At 31.0% G+C, this 12,120-nt stretch overlaps 1 long non-coding RNA gene across 1 annotated transcript; it reads left to right on the top strand.

Moving 5' to 3' along the window:
* Nucleotides 1-2,413: 2,413 nt before the first annotated feature.
* LOC134475577 (uncharacterized) lies at nucleotides 2,414-7,502 on the top strand. Its single transcript, XR_010046748.1, has 2 exons — nucleotides 2,414-2,496; nucleotides 6,992-7,502. It is a non-coding gene; the product is annotated as an uncharacterized LOC134475577 (long non-coding RNA).
* Nucleotides 7,503-12,120: the final 4,618 nt, after the last annotated feature.

Below are 12,120 nucleotides of genomic sequence, written 5' to 3'. Positions count from 1 at the left end.
CAATTTTAAATATATTTCATGTTACAAACATAACAATAACTTTAAAGCTAGTGAGATAAACTAATGTTTGTTATTCACTCTTTTTTTCATTCTAGTAGAAAATACTTTTAACTTTTTTTAATGGGGAAAATATGCCAATGTCTCAGCAGTTTAAATACAAGATTAGCACCTGCTTTACGAATTTGGGAGGCATTAATTGACCTGAAAACAGCTCAACATGAGCAGCAGGCATGGACTACAGTTTGCTTCAAAATATCAGTCTCTTTGGCAACATTTACCTAATGTAAATATAGGAAAAACAAATTGAACAGTACCGTTGCTTGTGTACTAAAGCCATCTCATATTGAGCCAAATTCTCCCCGAGCATGCCATTCCTTGGAACCCAGATAAGCATCCAGTGAGATGGATTAACACTTTGAAGTCACTAGGGTATCATCAAGACTGTTTTGTTGATGATACTGTGTCTTTGGTACCAGGGAAAATCTGGCTCATCTTGTTAGGAGCAGAAATAATGTAATTTAACTGAGCTGCCAGGATAATTAGAGCAGGTGAACAGGAGACAGAAATAATGCCCTGAAGAGATGACAGAAAATGCTTAGATTCTTTTTCACTTTATTTCAGAGCTAGTAAGTGCTATTGGTATCCATTTGCTTCTATGTCTCTGTCAATCCTGAGTAGCAAATTAGGCAATTGGGGAGACATTAATTCTTTCAAGCCTCTTGGAAACTATTTAGTACACTTCTGAGCAATGCTAATTGACATAGTTGTAAATGAAAACATCACAAAAATGTGATATTTATCTGTACTGAATTAAAAATGTTACAAATTCACTGGAGAATGACTCATTGTTATCTTTTTAGAAAGAAATACAATCCCAGATTCTTGTCAGTAGTTACAAGAGAACAATGACTCAGTGGTTTCTTATGTTGGAGAAATTTAGTTTAAGTATATGCTGAGGATTTTGTCTACTTATGAGACAACTTTTTAAAACTTTAATAACTTCTGAATTCATAAGATGGAATTTCCTACAATTGGGTTTTTTTCCTAAGGCCTTTGATCACGACCTATTTTAACAGTATTATTTGATTTGTTGCACAATCAACTACTTCACAATATGTAGCTCAGTGGCTTCTTCCTAAACATACTGTATGCCAAATCCTCATTTCTGGATGAAGATTGAGATCCTCCTCCGTACTTTTCTGTTTGGCTCAGAGTGAGTAAGCAAAAAAGAGCCATTTGAACAATAAATTTAAGAAACATTTTTTAGAATACTTTAACTGTTTAGTAATTATGGATAAATTGTGCTGCACATTTTTCAAAAGTCATGCAACTTTATAGCAAAAGAGGAAACATTAAATAACTTTTAAATGTATTGAGAGTCACAGTGCAGAATAAGACAAAAATTAAACTTAATTATATTAGGAAACATCTTTGTGAAAAGAGCAGAAAAAATGTTAATCTGAGTACATGTGAATGAATGGACTCAATGAAGTTAAAGATCCATGACATTTTATATGAGAGTTACTCTGTAGTTGACAAAACTGTTTTCAGTGAGGTTATGGGTTAGTAATTCTGATAACACCATCTGTGTTTACTGAAATTGACTTGTAAAATAAATGAATGGAAGATGGTGAGAACAAATTTTCTCACGGAGAGAGTAGGATATTTTAGATAATCAGAGGATACAGTTGCACATTTTGATTTAAACTTCTGTTTACCTCAATTTATAGATGGCTAAATATAGAAATGCCTATGTATATGAACCAAACAGTTCACTGACCCTGTTTCTGAAAGGGGGCTGGCTATGATGTTATGGAGTAAATATGAGCTCACGTTATTCTTTAACTAAATGAACAGCTCTTTCAAAAAATGGCTGACTGGAAGACAGAGCCAAGAAGTGCATAGAAGGTTCCTGAAATACCTTATAATGCCAGACAATAATGAACTTTAAAACAAAACAAAACAAAATGCACGTAATGGTAATATACAAAAGTACATTCATGCCACTTGATAGAGCTTCCAAAGATCAAAGCTGGAACAGTTTGTTTAACAAAATCAAGTGATATTGGAAAACTCATAGTATAAAATAAATATTTCTATTGTGATATAAAAGAGTCATTAAAAGTAATTAGATAGATGGAGGAAGGAAGAATACAAAAGAAATTCCCCATTCAAACAACTCCAGAAAACTCTTATCTATATTTTACTATGAGGAAGAGGAAACATAATTCATCAAATTTTTACTGCAGGCTACAGATATTCATTTTCTTTGATAGAATCCAGTATGGAAAAGAGTGAAACAAACAAGAATTTTAATTTAGGGAAGTCTTGTAAATACCATGTCAACAAGAAAGTAAAGATCAGCCTCAGAGGTTGTAGGTAATTCTGATAGAATACGCCTTTGGTAGTATTACAAAAATGACAGTTTAACTCTTGTGTCTTCCAGCTCCAACACCTCAACTCCAGTCTAAGAGACAGACATCAGACAAATTCCAGGTGAGTGGTGGCAGACCTAGTACCTGAGCAATGTTTGTCAAAACTGCTGAAGTCATCAAAATAAACACACACATCGGTGCATTAATGTCCTCCTACCCTAGTGTGCAGATCATCACTTGTGAATGTCAGTAACTTTTCAAGCCCCTTCAAACAGAGGCAGCTTGAATTCATTAAGACATTCTGCAATGTATCAGAGGGAAGAAATGCCAATGCAGACAAATGATATATTTCTCACCTGAAGTCTTCATTTTCGCCATGCCATTCCAACCACAACTTCTCCAGAACAGATCTTTCTACATTTCTTACAAATATTTTTATTGTATTTATTTTCTAGGGTTTTCCATTTTTATGATTTTGACTGGGAATTTCACACTTAAGATATTATCTTCTAGCATTTTAGACAATAAATATTTTGATTTTAGAGACTTTAATCTTTCAGAATTTCAACAGTTGGAATTATGCTGTTTCTATGATTATGATTATCTTTCTGTAAATCTAAGTGTTTCAAAATATATTAGAAAATTCAAACAGATGAAAAGCAACAAACCAAAGGAAATTCTGCTGACATGTATTGGTTGGCCAGTTTATCCAACTAATTTAAAATAAATGTGGTGCTCAAATATGAACTAACAATACTCTATCTATATCTATATCTTTATCTATAATTATATCTATATCATCTATATCTATGATATTATTTCCCCTATACCAATATTTAATTCTTTAAATATTCATGATTTTATTGATCCATCCACTAGTTTAAAGAGTAAATGATCTTAACGACTTTTATTTTAGAAACTTTATTTTGAAATTTCAATTTCAGGTAAGTTCTTACGCATGAAAAATTCTTCTATCTAAATTTATATAATTCATCTTATAGTTTTCATTTTGTTTCCTTGTTTTTGTGAAAAGCACGAAATTTCCAAGTGGTCACACAGTGACACAGTTAACACAGTTAAATTTTATTATTTTGATTTGCCAAGCACTACAGTTTCACAAGTTATTTCAACTCTCAAGAATGCATAGCTCACAGAACTGGAAATACGAACTGAATCTGAAATTGACAGTCTTATTTCTTAAAAATTTTCTCCTTAAAAATTACTGTGTAGCTGAATAATGTCATGGTGGATGACTTTATAGTGACAATTTCTCCAAAAAAATTCCATGTAGAAATTAATGTCTATTAAAGCAGAAGTAATGCAAATGTGCTATTATAGATAATTATATTTATATAAATAATTAAAACTCAACAGTACCTACATTTTTAGCACATAGAACAATGTTTTGCCCCTCCAGAGAGGAATGTTTTACAATTGACATTATTTAAAATTGTCAACACATGGGAGGAAAGGTTTTTTAGACTTGCCTGTGTTAAAGAAACCAAGCCCTCTTTAGTAGAAAAAAAATACCACTATTTACAGTTTCATTACGCATTGTCTATTTAGTTTCTATTTTTAAATACTTTTGTTAAGTTGCCATAGATGCAATACAGCTACCTTTTTGCTTGATTCTGGAATAGGATACTACCAGTGGCTAGGATACCATTGATACATATGTTTGTCTTTCTCACTTCTTTGAGAGATTGAATAAGTGCAGTTTTTTAAAATTTGAAACTGAGAACTGAACCCAGGATCTTTTCTCAGAAACATTTCTAGCCCTTTTGTTATTCATTTTTAATTTTGTGATGTTTCACTAATTTATACTAATTCAGTATTTCAGAGTTAATTCTCTTCTGTGCTATTGCTGTTTTTTTTTCTTTTGCATGATCTGTATTGCATTGTTGAGTGAAAACAATATAATTAAAAGTAATTAAAAATAAATATTTTTAACAACCTAGCAATGTACTTTGCTTCGTTTCAATATGCAAGTTTCATGTCAGACTGTAATATGAAAGCTGTTTTTATCTATTGTTAGTCATATAAACAAAAATAGTAGTATGGAATATTTTTTTCTTACCAAATGCACAGAACAAGTATGGTTAAAAATCAAAGGAAATTAAAAATAATTTCTAAGAATACATTTTAGGTGTAAATAGCTTACATAACCTACTTTTCTCAAATAAAGTTTGCCAAATATTTTCCTCTGTGCCTCAAATTTATTAGTCATCACAAAATTTTAACCTAAGAACTATGTTCTTCAGCATGTCATTCATTTTCAGCCAATTTTAATTTTAACTTGCTTATATACCATCAATTCTTATGTAACCTAATTGATTTTTCATCAAAGTTTTCATTGTTTCAGTGGCATCTCCTCTTTGTAAACATACTAGTCAGATGGTACCAGGGACTGTTCTAACAGCCTATTTTTAAATTAATTACTTGTAAATATATCCAAGTAAAGTGACACTTGGAATTACCAAAAGTTCAGGTGAATTTTAAAAGAACATAGTTCATCACTTAATTTATATTTTCAAGAAAATGTTTTGAAATTTGAAAAGCATCATTGATCAAACTTTGAACTACACCAGAAATAGGTACATCAACAGAACAAATATTTCGGGGCCCTGTCACTACTGAATATGCAAGTAGTCTTTCAGAATAATCAAAAGAGTTGTTCACTTTTATGCTCAAGGAGTTTTCAGAACTGACCCAAAGAAATGGACATTGAGATTAGGACAATGAAGAAATTGTATTTTATAAAAACATTAAAATAAAATTGGTGAAGAATTCCAGCTCAGAGTATCTTGAGTACTTTTGAAGAGGCAATGAAACTTGAAATCAGGTCTTAAAAATGATTCAGATATGAGAATTTTTTTTTAAATGTCATTCCCTATTTGCATAACTTCAGCTCTGTACTGATTAAAAGTGCGTAAAAATTCATATTGGTCTGGTACACTTAATCTCTCTTAAGTAATATACTGAACCAAGAAAATTAGGAGATTTCTTCACTGTTTACATTAAATGGATGTGACCTTAGGTAAATCACATAACTAATTTGTTTTTCTTTTTCTTAATCTATAAACTGAGGACATTACACTAAATTCTGAAATTCTAAATAGCTCCATATTTGATGTTCATGATTAGTGCCTTTGATAAGTCTGAATTAGCCTAAGAATATTTGTTTAATACTTCTAGAATCATCAGAAGGAAGGATTTTATACAGGCAATAAAACCTTTTTTATTTTGTTTCCTGAGTAAAGTAATTTTTCCAAAATTAGTCACAAAACAAGTAATTACAGCCCAGTATGCGAACTGGAGAATCAACTTATTATACAATCCAGGTGTACTTTGCCTGAGAAGGTCAGTAAATTGCTCTTTAATTGAGTTAAAGGTAAGATTACAAATATAAAATGGGTTACATCCATGACCGTAAATTTCTCTCCACCTCTTCTCCTCGTCCCCCCAGGAAATATACCTAAAGGAGAAAATCCTGAGCATTTCATTATCCAATATATAGGCAAACACGTTTTCTAGGGTCCAACTGTCTTTTGGGTTTTTTTTAGCCATTCTTCCTCCTACCAGCATTTTAAAATGGCAAAATCTATGCTTGGGATTTGAATGTTTCACCCTGATTAATTGTGAACATGGATGAAGACTGTTCCCTCAGGAATTTTCAAACTAACCCTGAAATATTATTCTAAGGAAGATATCTATACCTATATCTGGCAAGAAATTTTGAGAATTTAAAATATACTGAAAACCACTAAAAATAAAAGCAAAATATATTACTACCTGAAGGAATTAAGAATTATAAAATGAAATATTGACTCTAAAATATAATATATTGAATAAATCTTAAAAGAGACAGAGTACAACTAAAAATGAATGAGTAGCCAATAAGAATTGCAAAAATACATCAGAAAAAGACAGACATTCATTTTACAGTGGAAATTTGAAGAGCTAAAACTTATTTTATATTAAGTTTTAAAAACATTACATGAAAAGAAAAAACATTTGAGTAAATATTTGAAAATGATTTAAATTAAACAAAGATGATTATCTTTAAATTGAAAAGTTGGATAAAATAGCAAACAGGACAAATAAGAAATGCTCTTACAACTGAGAACATTATATTAGAGCTTAGAATCATATAAGGAAAAATAAAAATTTTCAAAATATTCCTGGAAAAATGCAGTTAACCTGTAAAAGAGTTAATTTTAGATTAATGAATGATGTAAATATGATCAAAGACAAGAGACAGAAACCTTAAAGTGAAATCTTTAAACTGTCAAATGATCCAAACTTCAAACTTGCACTTATTATCCTGTAAGTCTCATTAAGTGAAGGGGAAAATATTCTGAGAAATACCAAGTCTCAGAATGTTATGTCTTTGCCCACTTTGAAATTTCTGATATGGGATAATTATATAACTTACCATTCAAACTCCATGACGATTCTTAGACTTTCCCTCCTCCTTCTCTTTCTGCCTATAGTGCTCATGTGAACACACAGTGGGATGGTGACTATCTTATTGTACAACTAATTACCAGCTTTTTAAGTTCAATGTGAAAGAACATACATGCAAAGTGAAAATTAATGCAGTTTTTTTTTAACAGATAGACTTCAATGAAAAAAACAAGTCTAAGATTCTCAAAGCTGAACATGAGCGCATGTAACTTGTGAACAGAGTCTTCACTGTCTCACGGCTAAACACACTAGAGATGAGAGACCTTGGAAGGCAGGCCACTGTGTATTTGAAACCCCAAGTGTCACATGAAATGTTAGGGTTCAAGGATGTCCATTTTTTAGAAGACTGGAAGAGAACTCAGGCTTTTGTAGTTCATATCTCAAGAGTTTGGCCTCCTGCTATCTTCTGGAGTTATTCTTGAGGACTACAAAACCCAAAGGAGAAGAACTGACTTTATCTAAGACCACTCATGGAACAGTCCTAATAAGCCAAGGCAAGCAGCATCAGAATGAATCCTACCAGGCTGAGATCTTGATACTGCACTTCTCCAGAAATAGAACATATTTCAGTTTTTTAATGCTACCTTCTATGACGTTTGGTTGTATGGAAGGTTGAATGTAGACAATCTCCAAAATAAAATTCTTGATATTTAACTCCAATTGTTTCTTTAGAGTCTCTCTTTAGTGGGTAGCAATAAAATCTACCCACAACACAAAATCAGGAATAACGGTCTTGTTTCACTCTATCCTCTGATTCCCCCAATGAATTCAATAACAAATCTTGTCTCTTTCTGCAGTGCACTTTGATTCATTCTGCTTCATGCCTGTGATACCACTAGTCAAAACCACAATCAATACTTGGACTTTGGCCATATACTCTTGACGGCTTTTCTTCAGAGATTTCTTAATAAATTCTTTGCCATAAAGTCTCTTTTTTAATGTAATTTACATCATGTTAGTCTCCTTAAAATCCTGTAATAGCTTTCCATTAGTTTTTGAATATAGTCCAAAATATTTTGTGACCCATTGACCTAGTTCTAGCTTTTCTTTGCAGCCTTCTCTCTTGTGGTTGCTCTTTGCCATTCATGTATAGTCACAATATTCTCCATCAGTTTCTAAAACATTCCAACTCCTATCTAATACCAATGTCCTGGTAGTACTACTCACTCTCTTCACATATGATATTCTTGTAGAGTTTTTCTGTTTTTTTCTTAACTTTTGGAAATATCTACATAAAAAAAAAATTCCATAATGTAAAATTTAGGTGTTACGATATGTCTAGTTCAAATCTTGTTTCTTTATGACTAAATTTTGACCATTGAATTATCAAAGTTTGTTTGTTTGTTTGTTTGAGACAGATCTTGCTGTGTATTACAGGCTGGCCTCCCAATCACTGTGATCCTCCTGCCTTATGGGATAGTGCTGGGATAACATGTGTACAACACCATGCCTGGATTTCTAGGTTGATGTTTATATTTTTGGTTTAGTTCTTTAATATACACATTTTGTTCTCTCTCTGCAGAACATGAATAGACAAATATATGTGCCTACTTTGTTGTCCAGTATGAATGAGCATTTACTATTTGTTATTTTTTGGCAGAAATTGTAAACTTAAATTATTAACTACAATAATTATAGGGAAGATGGTTTTATGGATCTTAGCCAACAGCTAGTGAATTATGAAACACTTGCATTACTAATCCATTTATGAAGAATTTTAAAAATATCTGAAGATAAATAATAGTTAACATATAAATTACTAAAATTTATGAGGTGTAACAAAATCAGTAATGAGGGGGAAATTCCTATCATGGAACATTGCCATTTTTAAACAATGAAGATCAAATAAACAACTGAAAACTATACATAAAGGATTTAGAAAAATTACAAACTAGGACCAAATCTGTCCAACAGGTATACATACAAAATAATGGAGCAAAACTAAAAGAAATGGTCGAAAAACAAATGAAAATATTTGTAAAAGTCTTTCTTTTGAATAAAGTAAAAGCAACAAATACTTAACAAGGGAAAATGAGTTGAGAAAGTTCAAACAAATAAAATAAGAAATGAAAGACCAAACAGTACAATAAGCACCTAAGAAATAAAAAGGATCAAAAGGAACTATCAAAACATTTAAGCTTCAACAGTGTATATATTAGGAATATGTGATATAGCAAATTGAATCAAGAAGAAACAAAGAGCCTGCACAAGTCAATAACAAATAATAATATTGAAATATTAATCAATATCTATCAACAAAGTCCAGGATAACTACCAAAATTAGTTCTATCAAGTATATAAAGAAGAAATAATACTAACAGTTACTAAACTCAGGCAAATGAAATAGAAAGGGGAACAATGGTAAACTTTCCTAATGTGGCCTCTATTCTTCTCACTAATGTTTGAATGTGTTAAATTTCCTTGCTGAAAACTTAATTCATAGTTCATTTGTGGATGCTGTTTGGAGGAAGAGTCATTGGGAGATAATTAGGTTTAGACAAGGTAATCTTGATGGGGTTTACATATTTGAGTTTTCAACTGATGGCTTTGTAAGAAGAGAAAGCAAGGTTAAAGGTGCAATAATTCGCTCTTTCTTAGTTCATGGCACTCTTTGCTGTGTCATGACCCTGCAGGAAGGGGCTTACTTAATCCTAAGGAGATGCTTCTACCAAGTCTTTCAAAATGTCACCCTCTAGAAGCATAGTTAATAAATTTCCATTTCTTTTACTTATGAAGCTCAAGTATTCTGTTACAGAAATAGAAAATGGATTATGACAATCATACAAAAGCTAGATAATATCTGTGACAACCAAATAAAATCAATAACTCTTATGAACTTCACTGTAAACATCTTCAAAATAACAGAATTAAACTAAATTAAATTGTTTGTCTTGAAACCATGCATCACATCCAAAGGAATTGACCTCTAGCATTCAAGGATGATTCAACCCACATAAACTAGTAAATGGATGCACTGCTTTCATAAATAAAATGGAAAATACACACTATTTACTCAATAAATATGTTTTAGTTACTTTTCTCTCAATGATGAGACAACATATCTGATGCCTAAATTTAAGGGAGGAAAGTTTCCTTTAGCACCACAGTTCATGGAGATTTCAGTCCATATTCAGCTCACTCTAAGGCAAATACGTTTATTCATGTGATTTTTTATTTTCTGCTGTAGTAGATAAGCTTTTACTATTTTTCTGACACAAACCACTTTATCTCGGTAACTGTTTACCTATTCTATGTTACATCTTTTCATGTCATTTACTGTCTTTTCTTGTATTTTCATATTCTAAAATATATTTTCTATGTATACTAATCATTTATCTGCTTTTCATCACTCATATATTCTGTCTTCAAATGCCTTTAAATTCTGACAATCCTTTGATCTTCTTTTTACTGATCTTAATTTTGAAGTACCTAAACCTTGCTTATTTCTGATTTTTAATTTTAGCATAAACTTTTTATTTCTATGTACTCTGTCCTGTGTTCAGACACTATGATTTATGACTGCTTGCATTTTTACAAAATCATTGAATTTTAATATTAATCTAAATATAGTAGCTGTTAATGCAAGTGGTTATGTAAAAAATGTTTTCTCATTTAGAGAATACCCCCTTCAAGTTTAGTAGTCTTCATAGATTTGCTTATTTTTGTTTGTATTCAGTCCCCAAAAGTTTTGATGAGGGAATTATTTAGCACAATGTGCACTAGACATAAGATAATAATATACACTTGTAGACCAAATGAGATTTTTCCTAGGAAAGTAAATCAAATATACTTTTTGTAATTAAGCTCTGTCAGTAAGCATGTACTAGCCCAGGAAAACAGTAAATGGGCATTCTACCTCAGTATTCCGTATATGCAGAGACCTATTGGGAATAGAGAATATTTACTTGGGATAGAGTATTGTATACAGAAGTATAACATAAGAAACATCTCCAGGTACCATAGGTGCATATATAGTTGAAAATTTAACTACCTACCAGTCCAATTATTTGAATACAGGATGATCAAAAATTGCATATATTAATCTTTATAAGATAATGTAATAGGAAATATAAAACAGATAATGTAAGCACATTTACACAATCATTTTCTATATATGGTATATTTTAAAGTATTCAATTACAGTGCAGTGTTACTGTCTTGGCAGTGATATCTAGTCTCTTTCTAAATCCTTGAATCATTGTTTTCTTTGAACACCACATTTTATACTGTCACATTTATATATTTTTTTCTGTGCGTGGTATAGTTTCAATAAAATGTCTACCCACTAAGTGTAATGATGAAAACTTAGATGATGGATGTCTTGCTTGGTGTTTTGCTGTCAAATATTTTTCAATATTTTAGTCTATTAGACCTAATAAATTGTAAATGACCTTTTGAACCTCTATGAGTAAACAACAAACAACTTCCATTTTGTTTGGTCAAAAGGGTGCATTAATGTTTTATAATGATAATTTTTCTTTACCTATTGATTACAGAATAATTTATTAGACATTGGTCAAATTGGTCAATATTACTTATAAAATTATTATTGCTACCAGAATTTTCTTAGTTCATTTCTTCATTCAAATTCTATTATTTCTCTACTACCAATTGTTGACAATAAGAAGAGGTCGTTTTTGTCTTTCCATTTCATACTACAGACTTTTTCTCTCTTATGTGCTGAAATTTCTCTGACAGTTTTTCTTTTGCAGATCTTTTAGCATTTTCTTCCTATTCAATCTCACAGTCCCAAAGGTGTCCATTTTGTATTGTAAAATATTATATAACTGAGTCTGCAGAAGTATAAAAGTTATATTTAATGAATTTATCTTAAGAATTTTTATAGAAGGTAGCACAAATTTATAGATTTTTTCATAATTAAGCACAAATTAATAAAAGAAAATAAGGATAAATTATTGTTAGATTTGACCATAAACAAACATCAAAAGTGAAAAGAACATTCTTAATAAAAAGTGCAAAAAATAGTCAACATAAAACCAAAAAACAGAGGTCTGAGTGCATTTTATGCAAATAACAATCAACTTGTTGAAGTGACACCTGCCTGAGAGTCCCTGTGGATAGGCAGAACAGCAAAGCATGACCAGAATTTTGCTTGGTGTAAACTATCTAGTGGTTAGTACACCCTTTTGCTGCTTACTGTGCTAAGCAAATAACTAATAGTTTCATTTTAATTCTGAGAAATTGAAATCTCAGGTTTCATCTATAAATACTGAATCAAATTTTGTTTACAAAAAGTTATTTAAATTTGTTAATGCTT

The sequence above is a fragment of the Cavia porcellus genome, unplaced genomic scaffold (genome assembly GCF_034190915.1).
Source record: "Cavia porcellus strain 051 isolate PalLab524CR breed Dunkin Hartley unplaced genomic scaffold, mCavPor4.1 scaffold_4, whole genome shotgun sequence".
Taxonomy (NCBI): Eukaryota; Metazoa; Chordata; class Mammalia; order Rodentia; family Caviidae; genus Cavia; species Cavia porcellus.
This window is presented reverse-complemented; position numbering and strand designations above follow the sequence as displayed.